Raw genomic sequence first — 16,984 nt, forward strand, 5'->3', positions numbered from 1 at the left:
GAATATTTTAAATTTCCTCTAAACCTTAGTAAAATATTCCACAAAACCACATGTAGGCTATATGATATTGGCCTTTATTGTCGATGAGTACAATACAGCATATATCACCGTTTTGACATGTACTATTACCAACATTTAAACTCATGTAACAAACAAAACATTTAAAAGTAATTAAGGTGTAATCAACCATATCAGCACTGGTTCTCTTGCCTTGACTGAATTTCAAACTGAAAACTAAATTTCATCAGATCGGAGAGTGGGGGTGCATTATTTTAATCGAGTAAACTTGCTCAATGTCTTAAAGACTAATACTGTTGATTTGGATAAGTAATATTTCATATATTTTTGTTCTTGAAACAGATCAGTTTATTTCTCCATTCTAGAATTTTTTGATGGAAATATAACACATATAATAATTACATTTTAAATAAATAATTGGTTAGTTAAATACTAAATTCTTTTAGTGAAAAAAAACGTAAATATAACATTTTAGACAAAACAAACTGTTGGATTGTAAGTAAATTACTTTGGTATGTTCAACCCAAGAAATTAAGTAAATAATATTCAGAGATTTTATTAAGTTAATTATTACTGTATGTAAGCCACTGAATTATTTTTAGAACACACACACACACACACACACACACACACACACACACACACACACACACACACACACACACAATCATTGCAATTTAATTTTAGTTTTCATTGCAATTTAATTTTAAACAGATTAATTTTACATGATCAAGTAAGCCCAAGTTGCTTCAGTCCAGTAAATGTTTTTTTTATATTTACTTTATAAAAATCATTACATTATTAAATATATATCTGAAACATTTACATTAAAATCAAAAATAATTATTTATATTTTTTATATATATTTTATTATTTGTGTCCTTATAAGGAGGAAAATATAAATCATTTATGGTCTTGCTCTTTTTAGGGTTTAATGCTACTCCATCTGGTCAATGTGTTATTATGGACGATAAGAAGGGCTTATCTAATATTTATTCATTTATTTGTTTTTGTTTTCATGTACAAGTTTAGTCTGACACAAAACAGTCTGATCTGGATTTTACCTCTCATCTTTGTGAGCAGTAAGTCGCAGATTGTCAGTTTCATCTCCCATCATGGCCCTAAAATGCAGCAAATGATAAATTACAGCCTGAATTTTTTTTTTTTTGGTTTTTTGTTTTTTTTGCAAGTTTGCACTCTGCCTGTGATCTGTGACACTGTTGTGCTGTATTTTGTAGTCTCACCACTAGATGGCACACTCCATTGCCCCATATTACACTACTCTAGACTGTTTGGAAGTTGCACACAGTAATTGAACGCTAATGACCTGTGTATTGTCTGTAAACTTTTTTCTTTAGCGAGTCAGAAAGCTATCTTTAAAGCACACGTACTGTTGTATAGAAGGAGCACTGTTGTGGAAGTTGATATGTGTAAAAAGTAAGTGGCTGCATTACTAGAAGCCGAAATGAACTCAGGTCACTGTGATACACTAATAGACAATTGAGGGCCTGTCAACCATGCTAAAAAACTCTTGCTTAACACCAACTGAATGCCAAAGTTGCACAGACTCTCTGGGAATTTTAAAAAGCAAGAATGGTAGCTACATTCACAGAGCATTTTCAATGGCTGGAAATAATCTTGGGAGTGAATTGCAAATCTTAGGGAATTAAATTATCATGCTGATTTGCTTAGCTTCTGTTAATAAAAAGCAGTAAGAAATGTTTGTGAGGTCATTTTAATTTATTTAATAATTAATCATCATACACTGCTTGAAGTGTATGTACGGTTGAACTATCGACCTTTAAGATTTGTTATAATAAAGTTTTTGTTTATTTAATTAACTAATACATTATTATTTAATTATTTTACTTTTATATAAACATTTTATTTTATGTTCAGTATTATTTTAGTATTTTATATGGGCCATGAGGTCCATCATTTGAAAAAAGTGTTATTTTCTTTAAAAATAATTTAATAAAGTCATGACAGTCATCAATGTATAATATAAAACCTAATTTATTTGTAATACATTTAAATAATGTGTATTATTTTATGTTTTGTTACCCCAAAACCCGTAAACCCCCCAAAATGTCAGGTGGTACAACTGTATGAACAAATGAACAAGCAACTGTTTAAACAAGCTAAATACTATGGCATCATTTTAGGTTTGAAACCTTTCATATAATTTTATTTTTATTTGATAAATATCAGTAGTTTTAAAACGGCAGAGATAATTGGATAACTTAATTGAAAAAGTATATTTTATGTTATGTTTTCTTTAATTATGAATCGACAATGTAATAACTGTAAATATGATAATGCGTCATCTAGAGGACCCCAACTGATCTTTGTGGCAGAGTGAAAGGTTTTGTAGATCTCTCTCAAATACTGGTAAAAACTGCTAATTTTAAGCATCTGTAGGTTGGTACACTTTCCATGTCAGGTGGTACAACAACAGTATATATACATACTATTTGGTTTTACAGTCTGACATAAAAAGTCAAATTAATTCAAACACTTTGGGCCCTATCATAAGTGTTTTTGGCTAGTTGGCTAGTTTACATGGCAAATGCACCCGAGCCCATCTGTTCACCCATAGTCGGGCACTCGGGCTGGTCTGAAAACGAGGTGTATTCAGGTACATTGTTGGCGTGTTGCTATTTATCTTGACCAATGCAGTATTGTTTTGTGTTATTAAAGGGCGCCTTGGTAATATGCACCTATAGGAGGGTCCGCAACATGCATTCATTCTGCTTGTTACACATACACACAGGGCAGCAGCACACAGACATTTTTAAATATAAAAGGATTACAAAGTAAAAGATTGTTATTGTGTACATAAAGATACAAATCCTTTTAAAAATCTCATAATGTATAGTCATTGCATGTATCATAATGACCTATTTGCAGTATTGACAAATTAAATTGTCTACTTATTTAACCTATCATGGCAATGCACACGTCACGTGTGTATTGCCATGACACATCAGGTTGAGGGTGCCTATATTCTGCCATGTAAGTTGTGACTCTACCATGGTGCAAGCACTGCTGGCTTTTAAAGGGAATAAGAGATTCACTCTGATTGGTATATTGCATGTTACGCCCAAAACACACCCATAACTCATTAAAGGTGCACTATGCAACTTTCCATCCACTAGAGGTCGCCTATTCTAAACAAAGGTGTAGTTTGATGACGCCAAGTTTAAGCGCAGTATTTTGGGACGTGGTCTTCACCTCACAGCCGGTAAAATAGGACACGGGCCGAAATCATGTTCATGGATGCGGTTATTAATGTTACTGTAGTGTAAAGCAGAGCAGGACCGAGTGTTGAGGAGCTGAGCACAGCTGCTGGAGCGATTGTTACACAAATACCCGCCTCAAGAGCACTGGGACTTTTATTATGACGGGACAGGACTGGACGGGACACAGTCGCCCGGCGCTTGCACTTCCGTGTTTCCGGTCATGATTACAAGGTAAAGCAGCTCTGTTTATTATATAAGATACATTTAAATGTGTTTAAAATGATGCTATGACGTTACTCTGTGCGTTCGCTCGGCGCTGCTGTGACATGTTCACACTGCTAAGAGAAAAGCGCTTCTGCCAAATAAAACCGAGGGTAACGCAGATATGACGCAATTGACAGGCGACTCCCTCAAACGCTATGCTGAAACGTCCCGGTCCTTGGTTAAAATAGCAATTTTCTCACAATTTACAAATAGTTGGAAACATTTGGGATATTGTAAGTACTGGCGGCTGGCCTAGCGTTTTTTTTGGATATTTTACTGCAAAAATACACCTATGACTATGTATAACCCTTTTGGACCATGCGCCTGCCGTGCCAACCGTTTTTTGTCTCACCTGCGCCATGCGCTTCAGACCATGAGCTCAGATCATTAAAATAGGGCCCGTTGAAATGTCATTTAACAACTGAAACTTGTTTAAAAACACATCTGCTGTAGCTGTGCCTGTCTGTGGCTTTCTTGTTTGCAGACTATATGCGGTGTGATAGAAGCATAGGGCCTACATTGTGCTCTCCCTGGCCAGACTGTAGTACAGGCTGTTAAAGGCAGACATTGATCCAGAGCTTTGCTGCAGTCTTTTAAACAGATAGGCCCTCAGTGCCACATATTCAGATTGAGAGAACGGTTTACTTCAGAATTTATGTCCTTGGCTCTAGAAGTGTATTTTGACCATTGTATGAGTGTGTGACACAGAGCCTTTGCATGGATAAATTTAATTGTTTCTCTTTGAAGCACGTTACCCTTGTTTATTTAAAGCGTGCAGTGACTTGTGAGCTAATTGGTCTTGTCCCTCTCTCCGTCTCTCGCTTTCACTCTCTGTCTTTTTCGGTCTCTGCGCTGAAGGAAGGAGGTTATCCTTAAACTTATTAGTGCAGGTGCAGTGCATTGAAAATCCATTCAGTGCTGCTGTCACAGCAATTCTGTTCCATTGAATTAAGTGGGGTCAATCCAGCAAATCAAAAGATTACACTGGGCTCTAAAGAGCAGGATGACACAAACATACTCACACATGCAAACACTAAACGCTCTCAAATACACTGACAGACTAAGTGAATAATGCATTTGGGTGTTAGTGTAGCATTTGGAAGTGTACCAGTAGCCAATTTATGTGGATGCAGTGAAACGGCAACAGCGTTATTCAGTACAGTGACCTTGAGCATAAATCATAAGCTCAGCTGTCTAAAAAGAAATAATAATTAGACAGAAGCTTTATATTTAGCATTTTTGATAGTCCAACAAAAAACGTCTCGGTTACGTATGTAACCCTCGTTCCCTGAAGGAGGGAACGGAGCAGTACGTCATACCAACGAATTGGGATCACTTCTGGGAGCCTCTGTCAGCTTCGAGATTTAGAAAATGGGCCAATGAACATTGGCGTGCGTGCTTTGCATATCGCACCCCGCTCCGCTGCGCGGGTATAAAGCTGAAGCGATTGCCACGTACTGTTGTTTTGCGTAGGCTACCCTACGCAAATTGAAAATGTAAATTGAAAATACGCCCGATGGAATGCGTCAATTTCGCATAAACTTCCATATAATTGATATATTTATTTCTTTTTCAGGCAATTTGAAATAGGATTTTTTTTTTTTTTTTTTTTTTTTTTGCAAAACTGCAATGGAAATTGGTTTTATTTTTACATTTACAGGTCAACTGGCATAGAAATTAATCGCTTCTAAGATGCATGGCGATGAAGACAAGGACAATTTGGTATGGGTTCAGTAATGAACCATAACCGATTATAATGCAGGCTTACTGACGTTTTTTTCTGCCGTCATTTGTTACGCATGTGCTTTGATGCAGTAGTGGGGCTAGACACAAGTGTGAGTAATTAAAAATGTTCCAACTACTTTAAAAGCCGACATCTGGGCACATTTTATAAAAAACAAAAAAAAAACTGAATATGTGTGTAAATCAAAGCTATCAGATTTACCAAAACTATTTACACTTGGGCACATAAATATAGGGCCTATCTCTGCAAAACAGATATAAATTCCGATAGAAAAAATGATAGAATAAAAATGATAGATCTTCAATTCAGCTAATTTCAAAATAAAAGACCACAATATGAAAGAGCGCAGCAACAGCACTGGTAAGATCATTTTACTTTTAATGAAGACTATTGTGTTTTGTGAGCATCTGTGATCTATTTTGGTTTTGTTTGCGATAGTTTGTGCGTTGGCTTAATGAAGAGATATGATTTGATTTTGAAACGTATTTGTGTGAGTATAGTCTGCGGTGATGCATCCTTCAGAAGTGCTGTCATTTCTAGATATAACGTCATAAAGCCTATAACGCGCTTTCACTTTTTCTTTTTTTTTCTTCATTGTTAGGATGAGTAAAATGTAGTCTACTCATGTCACTCGCTTTAATATGGAACTTTGCTGTATAATGAATGCATAAAAGTGGCCAGCTCAGCTGGATATAAACTAATCCAAATAGATTGTAACATTATGACATTAAACATTTGGGTTCGACATGCGTGTTTTTGTCATTGTTTTATTCGCTTTGGGTACTAATGTTAGCAGCATCCGCTCATCCTGGACGGCAAACATACTGTTATAATCCACTAATGCAGCATTTATTTAACAAATAATTGACTTTATAATCATATGAAAACACGTACGGTAATGTAGCCTACCGAAGTGTCCCACTCTGGGCAGGGCGCAGTCTCACGTGTCAAAACTGGTCAAAACAAACACCATGGAGCTGCTTCAGCAATGGACGCAACCCGATAAACTATCGGTGTAAATTTTTGCTGATTGATCGATTTTGCTGGCCTCTAGTCTTTACTGCTGCTTTTGATTTAATTTGTGTCCTTGTTAAATAAAGGTATTAATCTCTTTAATAATAATAATAATAATAATTTTACAGACATTAAACAATTAATCTGCAGAGTAACAATCATTAGTAGGGTAGGCTTACAGCTGTTGGTTGATTACAGTGTTTTTGCAGATTGCAGAATTTTGGAAAATTGATCTAGAATTTAAATGTAGCTGTGCGTGTGTGTGGGCATGTTTTTGTGACATATGATACACAAATGTGTATAATGACATGAGTATTACATAGGTAAGGAGAGGGTGAAATATGAGGACATTGGCCATGTCCCCACTTCTCAAAATGCTTATAAATCATACAGGATGAGTTTTTTTTAGAAAGTAAAAATGCAGAATGTTTCCTGTGATAGGTAGGTTTAGGGGCAGGGGTAGTGTAAGGGGATAGAAAATACGGACCATTACACGTATGGAATGTCCCTATATGTCACAAAAACAAACGTGCGTGTGTGCGTGTGTGCGTGTGTGCGTGTGTGCGTGTGTGCGTGTGTGTGTGTGTTACTGTTTCAATGGCTCTAACTCACACATTTTTTGTTAAACTCTTTGTTTTATTAATTGACCAAGGTAGTTGACTGTTTAAATACTTCTCTCTATAGAGACAGAAGTGTGATGTTATTTAGCTCTATAACAGCATGTTGATTTGTCTGAGTGTGTGAGTACACTGTGACCTTTAGGACAGCGATGTCAGCACAAACATCCACCTGTCTGATTATTGCCCCTGTCATTCCCTAAAACGAATGTTACACAACGAGAGCTGTTTGAAGGACGCTGTGTAGCATGTGCGTTTGTCTTGTAGTTCTATAACTGTCCATGTGTTTGTGTATAAATCAGGGGTGTGTGTGGGAAAGTTGGCTAAGCTGGTTTAATTAATTCCGTGTCTTGGCTCATTGATCCTGTGCTAATTCAAGTCTGCTCTCACATATTTATGTGCCTGCCGATAGTGCAAACGAAACAATTATTACTAAATGACTTTATTACAGATACTCTCTGTGTTTTTTTTTGTATGTGTGTATGTGAGCTGAAATATGATAAGTCATTATGAATATCATAGTGTTTGGTTTAGGGTTTAAAAAGTAACAGTGGCTCCTGAAAAAGTTCAAATTAACTAACTAGCATCACTAAAGGTGATGATACAAAGGGCAACGTTTTGACAATGGAACACCAGGTGAGACACAGGGTCCACAGTGGATCTTAACTATCCAGATGAAATTTGTGCCCAAACAACATCGCCCATGTAACATCAAAAATGTTTACCTGTGTATCATCAAAGGGTTAGTTCACCCAAAAATGAAATTTATGTCATTACTGACTCACCCTAATGTCGTTCTACACCCGTAAGACCTCCATTCATCTTCAGAACACAGTTTAAGATATTTTATAGTCCAAGAGAATAAAAACATCAAAGTAGTCCATATTAGTCCATCAGTTAGTTAAAACATCGAAAACACATTTTGGATAAAATATCTTAAACTGTGTTCCAAAGATGAACGGAGGTCTTACGGGTGTGGAACGATATTAGGGTGAGTCAATAATGACATCAATTTCATTTTTGGGTGAACAAACCCTAACAATGAGCACTGAGCAATTTTTTTGTGTGTGTTAATGTTACTAAAAAAATACAATTCTTCATTTGTTTGTTCATGTCAGCATTCTAACTAATGTTGACTATTTTTAATTGTATAAAAAAAGTAAATGTTGTAATTAACACTAAGATTAATAAATTATGTAGATGTGTTGTTTATTCTTAATGTTAAAGCTACACTGCGTAACTTTTTTAGTTTATTCTTAGCTAAAAACACTTAGTTCTTTCAAAAATATGTGCTCATTAATGTATATTTACTTCTTTCAAGTAAAAAAGTTATCTCGTAAGTTTATAATATGCCATTGAAAATACATACGGGTTAGGGGTTTGAATGCTGGTCGCCATGTTGGCCCTCCATCTTGAAAGTACATTAGACAAAGAGGGACATACCCATAAATTCAAGCTTTGCCTTTCGCGTTTTAACACTCGATGGTACCGTGTCGAATGTGAAGAGGGGGACTGCCATGTTAATCTTGGACTAAATCGGCCACCGTAGGAGTTAAAACGAAATCAGAATTGAGAGGAAAAGAAACTATTATTCACTGGATGGTCATATACCTTTACACCACTAGATGGGGGAAAAATCACAGTGTAGCTTTAACTAATTTTAAAGGGGTCTTGACCTTTTTTTCCCTTTTTTCCTTCCAGGTCCTTGTATCATTCAAGGGATCCCCTGGTGTTAAGACTTGTATGGCTTAATATAACATAAAAGATGTATCTTACTGAAATGTAGTAAAAAACCCATGAAAGATCTACATTATTATTATAAAAAATAATAATAAAGTTTATATTTGGACCATGGGTGGCGCAATTTTGTTTTTGTTCTAGGGTGATACCGTAGAATGGCACTCGGCAATCAGCTTGCGCTACCCGTAGCTTTTTTTGTTTGTCTATCACAACGCAATATTTGTTTCAGAGTTAAACAAAACCAAGTAATTGCTTTTTAATTGTACTTAAAACACACTTAAACATACATTGTGCACACAAACTCTCTCTCACACTCACACACCCCAACAGATCGGCGCGCGCACACACATCCACGCGCTGTGCAAGAGCCCAAACAAACACACCTCCGTACTGTGCGCGCGCACGCTCAAACAGCTGTAATTTTATATATCATTAGGGTTATACTTGCCTAATTTCATTGGCCCTCATTTATCAATCTTGCATGGGCGTATATGTTGGCGTAAGATTATATGCTTACACTCCTCTCAACGCCTGATTTATGGAACTGTGCGCACCTCTGCAATCCAGGTGTACGCAATACTTGCCCTTGATAAATGCGGCGGGTGAAAAGGATCGTATGAGGAGCCACGTAGGATTTAAATCAAACTTCGCTTATCAATACATACATAACACACGTGCATATACACCTATACATTACTCGCATATAGATGTATTACTATTGGATGTTCAAAATACATATATGAAATACACGTGCACACTAATATGAAATCCATACCAATACATATAATGTTAATGAATGCATACACACTTGTGAATAACTCGCATATACATATAAACTTCCATGCAATTTCGATTAATTAATTACAAAGCCTCTAATTAATTAGATTAATTTTTTTAATCGAGTCCCCGCCCTACTTAAAACTTCACTGAACGAGTGCCTGTGCAGTAGGCGCGTGCGCGCATTTCGCAGTCGATAGGGACACAATTAGCGCAAAACATTAATTTAGCTGAAATATCTGGTGTTGGACGTAACATAATGTTGCACATAATGTAGGCTACAGCACATAGTATACAGAAATGGTTCTATTAGATAATAAAACCACATTTTGCCATAGTGATTACCATTTGTATAGCCACACACAAATACCATATCGTTTAACTATAGATTTGAAGCAAAACTATAGTTAATTTGTGGGTACTATTACAACCCTTTTATTTTTTTATTTATCTATTGATTGATTGATTGATTGATTATCATTGTAAAACCATGGCTAATTTTGATTAAGGCAGATATATTCACTATGTGTCATTCATAGCACTCGGCTGACACGTTTGTTTTAAGGACAGCATTGGGCAGGAGGTGGAATAGTGTGTTTTGTCAATGAGATAAAAAAAAAAGCCTTTTAACAGATTAATCGATTAAGCAAAAAAATGATCTACCAACTAATCGATTATCAAAATAATCGTTAGTTGTGTCACATGCCTGTCCTGTCTTGTGTGCACATGTGGGTTTTGTGATGTCTAGCATGTGCTCCTGTCATTTGTCTGATCCCTCCCCCTTGTTATCTGATTAGTGTTGATTTCTCCCACCTGTTCCCTCTTGATTTCTTCCGCTTAAGCCTAGTTCAGACTGCACGATTTTCAAACTCGTCGGGTCACTGCTCTATTCACACTGCATGACTATCTGGGGTATCATTCAGTCACTGCTGTGTTCACACTGCACGATGGTTTGACGACAGAGGAGTTCACACTGCATGACTGAACAAGAGGAAGAATCGCCGACAACTCTCTCTCTCTCCGGTGCGCAAACTACGTTTCCCAACTACACGTGCGACGTGCCGAGTAAACAACGCGAGATCACACGTGCATCAGACCGGAGTTCTCGCGCGAGACTTTGAATTGTTATTTAAAATGATAAACTGCACAACGTTTGCTTCAAACTGTATGTGCGCTGATTTGTGGAGAAAAAGAAAAAAGATTATGGCGGAAGAAATTGTTGGAGAGACAGAAGGAGCAAGGATTGTGTTCTGCAAAGACAGTTTGAGGTAAATAAACAATTTTGTAATGTGCTACTGCTGTGGCTGGATGTGCAAATGTTTGGGCTTTGTTTCTGTTTGATAGAATTGTAAATATATCTATTAAAATACTGATATTCTGCTCTATAACTCCTCTCTGAACGTCCTGCTGCCCTGTATCTCACTCTTTCATTGGCTGTCGGTCATCGCCGATATAATTTTCAGTCAGAACGCTGTTCACACAGCAGGAGTTTGAATCGCCGACAGGTACAGATATTTAGCATGCCAAATATCTCACCGGCGTCGGCGACTCGTCGGCGATTCTCTCTGATCGCGTCTTTGATTGTCACTCGCGTGCACGAGCGCCGATTTGCCTGTGATCTCGGGCATTTGTCGGCGATTTCACAAAACCTGTCGGCGACTCAAAATCGGGGCAAAAATCGGGCAGTGTGAACTAGGCTTTATAAGCTCCTTGTGTTTGTCAGTCTGTTGGATCCTTGTTTCATGTATATGTCTTCCGGTCCCCCAGTGACTTCTGTTGGTATGTTTTGAGTTTTAGTTTATCTTCTATTATGTGTTTTGCCCCCTTGTGGTTGTTTGTTTTGTATTTGTTTTATTTTGTTAATAAATTATTACTTCTTTTGCAAATGAGTCCTTGCACCATTTTCCCTTGTCTGTGACATGACAAGTTGCAGGCCTAACTGACATTATAAGTGTACTACAAGAAACATGTAACAAAGTAGAATAACTGGGTGTAGCGTTGAAGTGAACTTGGCATGTTTCCTAAATATCTTCAAACATGGTATGTTTGTGAATTTTTGTTTTTTGTACAGTCAAAAAATGACATACAGCACTTTTAACAAATAAACCCTAAGTGTTGATCTTTTACTGTTTTGAAATGGTCTTTCTTTTCTTTATATAATATGAACTAAACTGGTCCCACCTTAAAAGAAAACTAAACAATTTTTTTTTTCTAATCAAAACTATTTGCTATGAGCTTCACATTTCTGTTGTTACACCGCTAATATTATTGGCTTGCACATTTTCACCATTGTAAACCTTTTAAATGGGTTTAAGAATTGAAATATAATATTCGGTGTGCTTTAATTTGTATTTTTTTTAGCACAGAATATTTTTTTGTTTCTGAGAAAGAGAAAAAATAGTAAAAAGAATGAAGGAGAGGAATAAAACACTGACGTCTCGTTGGCAGAGTTGTTCTGAGATTGGATCAGTGCCTAGTGACTTACCATCAAGTGTTTCTAAAATTAGCCTCTCTCACTGAATGCTCCATAATCCAGTTGACTCTTTTCCCTTTCCTTTTTCTAACTTTTCTTTCTTTAATATTCAGTCAGTAAATCACTAAGAATGAATTCTGCTTACTGACTGTTGTTTATTTGTGTTGTCTCTGTTGCTTCAGCCCCTAATTTACTAAAAGAATTACACAAATATGTTTTTATGACAAAAAAACTGAATTCAATTTGCATTGCACAATTTATCTTGTAAGCCAGTCCTGAGTGCATCATCTTGGAGGATGCAGCAGCAGACTGCCATGCAGATCTACTGTGCTTGTACTGAAATATCACACACCAGAGTAACTCTACCAGTAATTTACAAAATACTGACAATGCTCTGAAATGATGGTTGTTATATTTAGAGAAGTGTACCTGCTGCAGAAGAACTGCTTTCTATCCCACTTACCCCTTCTGTGTAGGCCTTACGCCTAGCTCCCATAGATAATGAATTGTATAACCCTGCTTACTTTGTTCCAATGGCCACTTTTTTAAGAAGTAGTTTGGATTCCCAAATAAGAGAGGCCCATTGGAACAGTCCTTTTGAAATGACACGATTGATGTGACATTCCTCTCAGCAGAAATAGAAAGCTTCACAAACAGTTGATCCTGTTAATGAGACTTTATAACAAAACACAAATACAGAAAAAATAGCTGTCTGGGATTCAAATCATATTTTCTTAAATAAACTGAATATATTTGCATGTTTTTACCTGTATAATGTTTTTGCTGGAGTTGCAAATTAAATATTTAATTAAATTAAGTTATTTTTGTACTCAGGCTGAACTAATAGGCAGATGGCCACAACATTCTCTCCATGACCTGTCTCCTGGATGGATGAGTGGAAGTGGCTGCCCTCAAACATGGCATAGAGGGAAAATGAGGTAAGATATGCCACTTTTACTAAAGTTCTCCTCTAGGCAAAATTAAAGGGCACCTATCATACCCCTTTTTACAAGATGTAATATATGTCTCAGGTGTCCCCAGAGTGTGTCTGAAGTTTCAGATTGAAATTTCTAACAGATCATTTAATATACCATTTTGAAATTACCAATTTTGGGGTTTAAAGGGTAAACTCAAAAATATCCTTATACTGAATGCCACTAAAAAAGCGCAGGACCAATAAGTTCAAACCTATTAGCCTATTACAACAGATTTCCTCAAATAAAAGTTTGACTATATACGCCAGCACGTTACGGTATTGTTGTTCATTACCACGGCAACTATTTGCATGTAAGGGTTTGTCTGAAAGCGTCTGATGTATAACAATTATCCGTAGACATGACGGGCGGCAAAAATATCTAAAGAAAAGCTTAACATGTACTTACAACTGCATTATTTTTCTGTATTTTCTTCATTAGGATGTTGAAAGCAAGTGATTAGAGAGTTTCATTCATAATGTTTCTACTTCATGTAACATGAGCACTTATACTCGACTGAAGCTGTTCTCATCATGTGATCACGGGAAAATATTTCCAAGGGGCGTGATGAGCTCGTGCCAGGGGCGTGGTATTGAGGCGTTGGAAGTACCATCCTACGAAGCACCACAACGTCCAATAGGAAAATTCGACTGCAGTAGCCACTGTTCAACCTTAAGGGCAGCACTAAGACGTTATTACACCACATATTATAGAATTAAAACAGCATTAATAAAGCCCCAGTCTTGCAGATCATTAACTAAAAAAAGTTGGTTTAGGGTTTAGTTACCCTTTAAGAAAAATAAGCTATTTTGTGTGCATCTCCTTTAAATGCAAATGAGCTGCTGCTCCACACCCCAAAGGGTGGAGCCTTTATATCTTGTGAACATGCGAATGAAAACTGAAACATGATACATCTGTTTGGTTATGATCATCATCTCTATTGCAGACAGGCTCGCGTGCCATTGGAGTTCTTCATCATCATGAAATAGTATAACCTATTTATATTTAAAACCTTATCACTCTCAACATGAATCAAACAAACAAAAAAAAAAACACACTCCTTGACTGAATAACTTTAGTAGCTTTATTAAGAACACATTTCTTACTTAAATACTGCTGTTAAATACTCTGATGAGGAGATAACCATGGCGGTCTTTGTACAGCTCACTGAGGACGGGGTCTATGATAATACGGCGGTGTCCATCAACAGTCGTGGGCGAGGCCTGTAAAATGTGATATCACTTTGCCAGTTATCTGCAAATGGCTTGTTCTGAGACACTGCTTATGATTTATGATATATGGTAAAAATCCTTTTTTTTAATCCCCAGAGTTTCCGCTAGAAAAAAATGGTGCCGGTCAAAGTGACCGGCAGAGGTTTCGTTTTCCGGACATTTTGATGATATGCCGGTCAAAAATTCCTGAAAGCAGTTTGTGTAACTTAAAAAAAAAAGACATAATGAGGCCGTATATGCAACATGTTTATTAGCCTAACTTTCAAATAGACAGAAAAAAACATGAACTTCCGATTGGCGTCAATCAACCAATTTTTTTAACTCATAGGCGTAATTTGCGGGTGGGACAGGTGGGACATGTCCCCACCACTTTTTTTATCTTGCTTCACGGATTAACCTAACTAATAAAAACAAAACATCTCTGGTTAACTAGAAGGGTATAATTTCATTCGTTTGTTAAATAAGAGGCGATCTGGCGCTCGTTGCCGCTGTTATCAGCGGTGCAGATTTCTCTCGTGGCTCATGCAGTCTCCACACCGACGAGGGCTTTAATCTAACGCTTAACGCCGTTGCAGAGACTTTCTGTTTGTTCCGGTCAGATCGCGAAACAAAATGCACAAAAACTGTTCCTGCTCTTGATGTACAACCACTGATGGTATTCGGTTTTGATGAGAGAAAAAATAGGCTACGAGGGCATATTAGAAACGAGAACTTCTGACAAGTTTAACAGACTAGACCAGTGATTAAGCAAAGTGTGCAAATCTATTTGCCTTTATTCACGTGAAAAATCTTGGCACAACACTATTGTGTTTAGATGCAATAATTAAACGCAATTAATACATTTAATTATAAACTCAGTATGTCTCATTTAGTTGGTAACATTTAAATTGGCCACCGTGTGAAATGACAAAATCATATAATAGAATATAACAGTAGCCTACTGATAACTGTAAGCAGGTAAGCACTACAAGATGTTTTTGAATGCATTAGAGAAAACGACAAAATTACTTATTCACAAAATTACGTGTGAATAAGTGCTACCTGTTTAAAATGTGCTTGCACCCGATCATATTCAGTAGAAGGTAAAAAAAAAAAAAAAAAAAAAAAAATCCCTTAAATTTTAACATCCCGCTCATGCCAATTGCCGTGATCATCTGTATCAAGCTGGTTGTTTCCCGTGTGAGTTCTGAACACTGCACTATGTGCTTGTTTAAATCTTTTCGTTTCTACACATATTAGGCTACATATTCCTCATGTCTGTGAGGCAAGCCTGCTGAGTTTCAGTTTATTTGAGACGCGCTTCAGTTCATGAGCAATGAAAGCGATGGCTTCCCCGACCTACTCTACTTATTTATTTCTTATTTATTAAATACATGCAATTAACCGAAGAAACCTTTATTAAAATTAAGAGACAATTTGTACAAAACGAAAGAGGCTTTTTACAAAACAAAACTTAATATTAAACTAAATATAACCACCAAAATCATTTCTGACCCACTTGCATCTTTGCACTTATAGCCATAATCAGATGAAATCTAAAAATAATATTATAATATTTAAACATAAATATGAAGAAAAAAAAATTTGTTTAATGGCTACAACAAGTAGCCTATAGTAAGCTACAGATTTATGTCATGTCTGAGCTGGATTTGAACGAACATCATTTTACCGGCGGGTTCATGAGCGCGCGCCTGCGGATTATTGAGCTGATCACACCGGCTCGGCTCGGCTCCGCTCATTAGTCATTACAGGCTCGTTCTCGATACTTACACGGGCAGGGCCGGTCTCTCGGGTGCATGGGCTCGGGTAGGGTTGGGCTTTATTTTGTTGAGCCGATCTACGCTCTAGTTCTGGCGAAAAATGTAGTGCTGTGCCGGCCCGTTGTCATAAATTGTTCTCGTGATGGAGCGGTAGTGGAGCGCTCTCGGAGCGAGTAAAAACCACAACGCTCCGACTTTTAAAAAAATCGCTCCTCACTCCATTCAAAATCTCGCCGCTCCGCTCACATAGCCTACTCTGCTTCGCAGGCTGTGGAGAATTGCAATCCTCCATAGCCACGGAGCGCTGTCATGACAGCGAGGGCATCACGTCTCAGGCTTACGGTATCGATAAGAGGCAGTTTTAATCTGACAATTTGACCGAAAAGATTTCATTTTGTCGGACATTTAATTTTTTTCCCGGCCAATGTCCGGTAATTACCGGACACCGGAAACCCTGCCATATATAGAGTAGTTGTGTTGTGTACATCCAACACACATTTATGTTCAAACACTATGTAAAATGCATATCTGCGTTACCCTTTTGGTTTTATTTTGCAGAAACGCTTTACTGTTACTGCAGTGTGCAACAAGTGTCATAGCAGCCGCTGAGCGAAGTCATAACAATTTTCAACACTCACAAATGTATCTAATATGATAAACAGAGCTGCATTACTTCATGACCTGAAAAGCAGATGTGGCGCCCGCGACTGTGGCATAATAAGCATAATAAAGGTCCTGCTGCTCACTAGGTATTTCGTTTTTCTTATTAACAATTGCTCCAGCGGCCTTGCTAAGTTCCCACAAATACTCGGTCATGTTTTGCTTCATACTACAGTAACGTTAATAACCGCGTCCATGAACACGATTTCTGCCTGAGTTCTATCCCGATTCTTTTCCATCGGCTGTGAGGTGAAGACCACATGTACCAAGATTCATTGCTCAAACTTTCCATCATCAAACTACATTTTGATAAGGCGACCTCTAGTGGACAGAAAAGTTACATAGTGCAAGTAAATCAACACAAAATGTGTATTTTGTACAATATGCTGATGGTTGGTTTTAGGGATGTAACTTTGTTTATCTACTTGTAGATATTCATTAGCCTGGCTCTGCCCTCCTACGTACTTCC

The 16,984-nt window shown here is 37.2% G+C and overlaps 1 long non-coding RNA gene across 4 annotated transcripts in view; it reads left to right on the plus strand.

Annotated features, from left to right (window-relative positions):
• Window positions 1-16,984, plus strand: part of LOC137079352 (uncharacterized) — a 212,324-nt gene that overhangs the window by 6,397 nt on the left and 188,943 nt on the right. For 3 of the 4 annotated variants that reach the window (XR_010905467.1, XR_010905464.1, XR_010905466.1), the window contains exons 1-2: window positions 11,143-11,195; window positions 12,724-12,827. This is a non-coding gene — a long non-coding RNA (uncharacterized lncRNA). Of the gene's footprint in view, window positions 1-11,142; window positions 11,196-12,723; window positions 12,828-16,984 lie in introns of those variants that run through there. The other variant, XR_010905465.1, reaches the window with a different exon arrangement.

The sequence above is a fragment of the Pseudorasbora parva genome, chromosome 6 (assembly GCF_024679245.1).
Source record: "Pseudorasbora parva isolate DD20220531a chromosome 6, ASM2467924v1, whole genome shotgun sequence".
NCBI lineage: Eukaryota > Metazoa > Chordata > Actinopteri > Cypriniformes > Gobionidae > Pseudorasbora > Pseudorasbora parva.